Genomic DNA, 7,477 nt, shown 5'->3' with positions numbered 1-7,477 from the left:
AAAGTTTTCCCTGGATTGATTGTGTGGGATATACATAAGAACGAAAACATATTCCTTGGTTTGACTGTGTGGAATGTACATAACAAACGGAAACGTTTGTTTGGGACTGACTGTGTGGAATGTACTTACGACCGGAACCGACTATGCCTGTATAACCGTATTTCATCTCTCGCCCGTCACACATGACCTCACTTTGCCGAGCGTGTGTGACCAGAGGGCCTATCCCGGATGGTTTCTGGATCGTGTGGGAAGGACCGCCATATCATAGTCACTCACTATTCAAAACGCCGTCGCGGAAAGGGGTTAAAAATCGTTTGTATAGCACCTCGTTGTACCTGTGATGGTTCAACCGATAAAAGATCTTCGTGGAATATGTAGGAACCAATATGGGCATCCAGGTCCCACTATTTGTTATTGACCGGAGAGGTGTATCGGTCATGACTGCATGATTCCCGAACCCATACGGTCACACCCTTAATGTTCGATGCCGCTAGAGTAATATTGGGATATACATGTTGGTGAACCAATGTTTTTTGGAGTCCCGGATGAGATTCCGGACGCCACGAGGAGTTTCAGAATGGTCGAGAGGTAAAGATTTATATATGGGAAGTCATATTTTGGGTTTCGGAAAATGTTTCAGTTTTTTCGGTATTGTACCGGGAAGCTTCCAGAAGGTTCCGGAAACTTCCGGAGTAGTCCGGAAGTCTACCAAGGGGTCCACCACGTTCCATAGGCTAGCATGGGCTGAAGGGTGGGCTCCCTGGCCTACATGGGCCAGGCGCACCAGCCCCTAAGAGTCCTATGTGGCTAAGACATGTGGAAGGGGACTAGGAATCCGACTCCTACTAGGAGTAGGACTCCTTCACCTTGGCGCCAACTCCTATTAGGAGTAGGGCTGGACTCCTAGCCCCTCCACATATCTTACATTCTTAAGAATTTGATCCCCACTATTTCCAATTCTCTCAACATGCAGCCCGTCCACATCATCATCTAGCCACTTCAGCAATTTTCAACCACGTCACTTCATCTCTTCATTATTTTTTTCTTCTCCAGGCTCACGTAGCATCCTTGCTGCCATATTTCCCCCGGATGGTTTTTTACCAGCGCGTAGCTACCTTAAGCCACCATCCACTATGTACTTTCAGTTAATTCCCACTATCCCACACGTTCCATAAGATTACTTGAGGAGGCATTTGAGCAACCGGCCGGACTAGTGACGTCGCCCATATTCAGAAGCCTATCCCGAAGGTTCTCTTCATCTTCTGTGAATCAATATATCTCCACAAAATTTGCCTTCAAGGCTTCGAATAAAAACAATTTTCCTTCACATCCTCGTCCCGATGTACTTCACGAGGCGACTTCTCCCTAGCGGCGTCAGTATATGAAGATGTGGCAGCGGCTTGAGGGAATCAGGCGGCGGAGGCCTGGGGACGACAGGGCGGTTCCCTCACCTCACAGAAAATCGAGTGTGCTCTTCCTCCCTCCCCTCTCGAGACTTGTGGCAGCTATGGAGAGTGGGCACACATCAGCACCGAATGGAGGGCTTTAGCACTGGATCGAGGTGAGTCCATCTCCAGCTCTCTGTCTATATCTAGATCCCTCTGGATGGTCTGTGTGCTCCGCGCCGGCCATGTCTGCGACCGGGAACGAACAATAAAACCTAGGTGGATGTGAATGGATGGTTGGAGGCCTTCGCCGCCCACCCACACATCGGCACCACCTCCAGTGTCGTCTCCAACTCTGTTTCCTGTCGATTAGTTATTCTGTCTGTTGGTATCAGTCAGTTCATTACTTCATCATCAGGCCATCAGTCATCACTACAGATGGAGCATTCATCTGTACTTTCCACAGCCGCTGATACCACCGCGCAGGTCATATGGTGCCTTGTATTTGTGATATGATTGATTTCGTCTGATTTCGGTTAATTTGGCTAGTTTCTTCAAACTATTTCTTGCAGGAATTGTCATAATGGAATGCGAAATACTGGGACAAGTTTGCGTTTATCTTCATGATATATGAGTCCAGGAGGACCGCCCGTGAGGTCTTATCCGAGCTGAAGTTCTGCATATGTCCATTCCATTAGTTGATTTCTGTAATTGACGACAAGTATGCCTGTTTGGGTTGTCATCTCAACAATCCTTCCAACAGTATTTGGATATGCTCTCCTTAAATTCCAATATGTGGTTTCTATAATTGACATGTATGCCTGTTTGGATCATCTCAACAATCCTTGCAGCAGTAATGAGTTTTTTCTTGGTGTGTCTGTTTTTCGCTGGCCGAGTGAGCATGCGTGTGTGTTGTGTGCTGTCCGGGTGTGCGTGCATGCACCGGCCGGTTGTGCTGGTGCTAATCCTCTCTCCAAGTTGATTCCAAGGGCACTGTACTATTCCTTCTCCTTTGATTGCAGGTGCACAAAACATCGGCCACCACCAGGAGCTAGGCGGCAGTGGACTGGAGAATTTTTCTCTGTTAATTCCATCTCTCTCTCAATATGTTTCTCTCTCTACTCTCTGTGTTAACTCTCTTTGCTAATCCTCTATGAAGAATCAATAAATTGTGAATTTCAGGCTTTGTGTGAAAGCAACGCGTTCAGTGGGCATGCGTGACTGTATCCTACTGGTGCATTTAATCTATGTAATTGAGCTATTTTTGGCACTCGAAGTGAGTGATTGTTAAGAACAAGTTGCATAATGACAGTTTTTTATTTTCTTTCTGTAGAGATTTGTTATCCAATGAATAGATTAGTCAGAAGAGGGAGCTTTCTGATGCAGGTACAACTAGACACTATATGTATATTTATAAGATCAAAGCTGTAAGGTTCTATCGGGACTAATGACATTTGTATGACATTTGTTTATCTCCTGTTGTGGGATTGATTAAAGTAAATGTACATGGGTGTTAGGATGCAGATTGCGCACAATCAAGACTTGGGGTTGTAGCTAGGTGTTCAAGTTTTAGCTGCAGCTTGATAGTTTATTCCACTTGCAGAGATAGTGGAGATGGTAGCATATATTTAAAGGGTTTAACCAATTCTCTTTCGGATTGTTCGTCTATTGTCCAAGCTTTGAATGATATAAGTTGGAGGTTTGATCTTACTTACCTATCTATCATTCTAATGTATGTTCAAATAAGAACCATTTATTCATCATTTTGTCCTTATAGGAGAGTCAGTTGATGGTAAAACATCAAATTTAGGCAATATTTCCCGCAGCAACGCGCGGGGTATCATCTAGTATAAATAGAGGGGAGGGGCGCACCAGAGGAGGAGAGATCCATAGATCAACACACCAGCCCCTGGGCGTCCCTCTCTCTCTCCCGTTACACCACCGCCTCGTCCCAACGACACTTAGCGAAGCGCTATCGACGCTCCATCACCACCATGTTGTCGTGCTAGTTGTGATCCCATCTACTTCTTCGCCTTCTCTTGCTGGATCAAGGAGGAGGAGGATACGTGATCGAGCCACACGTGTGCTAACACTACAAGAAATATGTCAACTTGTGACCTTGACTATTGGTCACTCAAAGGTCACTGTTTTTCATTTGTGACCTTTTTGTGACCAAAAACAGAAGGTCAAAAGCTGGCGGTCGTAAACTGACATTCACGACCTTCTCTATGAGAAGGTCGTAGACGTTTATGACCAAAATACGTCTACTGTGGCGTTTTGGTCAGTAGAAACCTCCCCAGGCCACGTAGGCATCCAGCGTGGCAATCTGATGTGGCACAAGATTCAACTCGGTCCAATTCGATTTTCTACTTGGGCCTAGCCCAACAATTCAGCCTATTTGTGTTTTTTTCTGTCTGTCAATTTTTGGTTGGGTTCATGGGCCAAGCTCAATATTGCAGCCTTTTTATTGTTGGGTTGTGGCCTTTTTGTCTAAACGAATTTAGTTTTTCTTTTTTTCCCAAAAGAAGGGTCCACTAGTCAGATGGGTCCCAGTTGTCAGGTTCTAGTAACAGGTTCCCATTTGTCATGTTGTGGTAAGTGGGTCCCATCAATTCAAACTCATATTCTTCATATTTCAAGCATTATTTAGATTTTCGGAGACAAAAACACACATGATACATAAATAAGAGCAACAAGATCACATAATACAAGCTCTATCCATTCCAAAACAGAAGACCATACTGCTTTGCAAGCTCTACAAGTGTAACAAGCTCTACAATTGTAATACTAACAAGCTCTACAAGTTCTTAGATTCAGACTCCTAACAAGCTCTACTAGATGAACAACATGTCGGACTCGCTCGACGACCATAGTCAAGGCCGGGAACAAACAAAACAACAAGATGGCTTCCACTGTCATCATGTTACATGAATCAGAGAAGAATTAGAATGAGGCATAGAGCAGCAAAATGAGATATATATATTCATGATCTTCACAACATGAATCCCAATCCTACGGCTGATAGTGGCCCTTTTTATACTACAAAAGACACATGTACACGACCATTGACACCGTTCAAGAATCACAACAGCACACTAAGAACAATGACAGGCTCCACAAGCCTGTGACATACTGTACACGGCAATAGGAGCAAAAATCTAATAAATTCATTACAGGCTTGCCAATAAAAATAACAAGTTACCTACACACAAGGAAACATAAACTTGAGAGGTTGAGATCAAGGCCTATCAACTACATCATATATATATGCATCAAAAAACAAGGCCATATGGACCAATGCATCATAATTATCAGTTTTAAACACTATAGGATCAGACCGACTGACCGAGCCTAATGAATCAATAGGTGTGAAATGCATTGACACTTTGCTCTGTCTTAAAATTGACAGCTATATTAATTTATATTTATACTCATTAGAGATAGTCATAATATTGGGACGTGGACACTCATCAAGATAACTCTAAAAGAGTTTGACAAGATATGCAACCGGAGTCATAGATCCAGAACAATAAAAATAATCACATTCTATTCTGATGAACACTTATTTACGCTGGATCTCGAATATCACAGACACTGTAGTTGCCGGGCAACTCTATCTACACCATTCTAATGCTTAAACACTGTCTACATGAGCATTTTAATACCACTCACCGTTTCATTTGACCACACAAATAATCTGGAAAGCACGATGCAGATGCCACCCAGGTAGGCGATCAGTTTTTCTAGACAATAGACAATAGAGCAATCATGCCCTGTGCAAGTTAACAAATGAAAGGGAAACAAGAAGCTTCAGCAGCTTTTAGCTGGCAAACTCTCAAGGTTGACCTCCCCAACAGCTTCAGCAGCAGCTTTTAGCTGGCAAACAAATCAAGTCGGTTGGTTCGACAAAGGAAAACAAAGCAAGCTTATTTTCTTGACTATTTACAGAACTTGTAATAGAAAAGTAAAGTGTTGGGCATGCAGAAAAGGGCAAAGAAGAAAGTCGATGCCAATCACAACTTCTATAGATGGAGATAAATAGAAATAGATAACATTTCTTACATATCTAGCTACAGCCCAACTTGTTCACCATATTCAGTCATGTCACGTTGAGAGTAAATGTTGACAGTTTATGGACATTTTGCTAGAAGGACATGTCACACTTGTATTCACATGCACATTGATCTAATGGATCAATTGAAGGCAGTTTTTATTTATTCGCATGCACTTTAAGTCAAATGGGATAATCAAAGACAGACACTCTCTATCCAAGTGATTTTAGTACTAGTGCCCGGAACCAACAGGTGGTTTACCTGATTCAGAAATTCATCCAGCCTCCTAACTAGCCGTATGATGCTTCCTTCAAAAATGTCAGTCATTTCTGTCACCTCTCCGAAGGTGGCACCCTGTGAGGAAAATGTTTCAGGACTCTACACAGAATATAACTACAAAAACTGCAGCAGCAATACAGATGCAGAGTATGATTGCATCAGATGTCAAGATTATGCATGATAAGAATCGATGTCTCAACCTTTGACCAGCAGTATATGACGTCCATCAGGCAGGGTTTACAAGTTGGCACTTTTGGGGAATACAATACAAGCCTGACAGTTATTATACAGCTGAAGAGGTAACATTGTGATAGAACTTAGAAGGCCATATTATTAAGCATAGCTAACATTCAATAAGGTAGGATCTCTAACTAGTTTTACACTTATGCAGCTGAAGCTTTTTAATTACAGAACACGTATGTCGGCACGTAATTTTCTCAGTTTATTTTTCCCAGCATCTAGTAATGTTCTATCTGCACAGCAATAAATTAGTTGAGCCTTCCCAAATCTACAGTTTATTTTAACAGCACTACAATCCTCATACTACACAGTAGCCTTTCTTGGATGAATAGGTATAATACTTTCTGACAATTTAGCGTTAACAAATACTGATGCCAAGAACTCTTTGCAGTCAGTGCTCTCGTTATATCAGACAGGCAAACAATGTAGTGTCCTAGATAAACTTATAACCACATGACCGAAGCTTCATGGAGTCACAGAAATGGGATCCTAGTTTAGAATATAGATACCAGTGTAACATCTTAGAGAGAAAATTCTTTCTATGTTGAGCTCATACTTCTTTAAGAGGACAACCTTCGAACATTATATTCTCCTTAGCTTAACTGAAATAGATTAGTTAAGATAGGGACCTTCATTCGAATGGGTTTGACTAACCTTGTGTACACACATTCAGCTAGTCAATACCAAACAGGTCAAGTTCAGTGCAAAATCAAACTAAAAATTAGAATAAGCTCCAGCTTGGAATCTAATTCAAGCAGGCTTGAATAACCTTATGTACATAGATTCAGCTATTCAATACACAATGCAAAGTCAAACTAAAACATGACTTCAGCTAGGACTCAACATCTCGAGCCTACTAAGAATTCAGGTTAATACCATACATCTTGTGACCCTCAGCTTATTTAGATAATGACACCCATCTAAACTAAGAAATTTTTGGTGGATCAACAGTGCCTTAGTGCCCATCATAGGATATATTAAATAGCAAAGACAAATTGGCAGCATTTCGAAGGATGTCAACTAATTAGATCAACACATGTCAGCATGAATGAATTAGATGACATGGATGTCAGAATTCATCCTTCCACAGTTTCAGACAAATAAATCTGACTATCACTTCCTGATAGCCAGCTTCAAATCCTTGAGCGTAGCAGTGTTCAACACCGTGACATCTGTATCACTCACCACAACGACAAGAAGAACACGAATTGAGATGTGGGATAAACGCACGATAAGGGATTTGGACAAAAATGTGGGCGAGGTTCGAAGAGGGCCATATTATACTGAATGAGGTGTTGTCCAGCTTGACGACGGTCACCCTCATGGCGCTGCCGAGCTCGAGGTTGATGAGCGTGTCCACGTCCGCCAGCGAGGGCTTCCTCGGGACGTCAGCCAGAATGGGGTCGTCGAGGAGCGCCGCGAGCATGGACTGCAGCCTCGCCTGCTTGGCCTCGCTGCTCTGGTAAGCGACCACCTCCTCCTCGGGCTTCGAGGCGCCTGCCGAATCCATCGCCTCTCCGT

At 42.9% G+C, this 7,477-nt stretch overlaps 2 long non-coding RNA genes across 2 annotated transcripts; one reads left to right on the top strand and one right to left on the bottom strand.

Moving 5' to 3' along the window:
- The first annotated feature begins 1,228 nt into the window (after nucleotides 1–1,228).
- LOC119367676 lies at nucleotides 1,229–2,258 on the top strand. Its single transcript, XR_005176381.1, has 2 exons — nucleotides 1,229–1,871; nucleotides 1,958–2,258. It is a non-coding gene; the product is annotated as an uncharacterized LOC119367676 (long non-coding RNA).
- Nucleotides 2,259–4,044: 1,786 nt separating this feature from the next.
- Nucleotides 4,045–7,136, bottom strand: LOC119363543. The gene is made up of 2 exons (XR_005174023.1): nucleotides 5,699–7,136; nucleotides 4,045–5,261 (listed from the first exon to the last, which is right to left on the bottom strand). It is a non-coding gene; the product is annotated as an uncharacterized LOC119363543 (long non-coding RNA).
- Nucleotides 7,137–7,477: the final 341 nt, after the last annotated feature.

The sequence above is a fragment of the Triticum dicoccoides genome, chromosome 2B, assembly GCF_002162155.2.
Source record: "Triticum dicoccoides isolate Atlit2015 ecotype Zavitan chromosome 2B, WEW_v2.0, whole genome shotgun sequence".
NCBI classification, from domain to species: Eukaryota; Viridiplantae; Streptophyta; class Magnoliopsida; order Poales; family Poaceae; genus Triticum; species Triticum dicoccoides.
The sequence above is the reverse complement of the archived record's forward strand: the minus strand, read 5'-3'. Positions and strand labels throughout refer to the sequence as shown.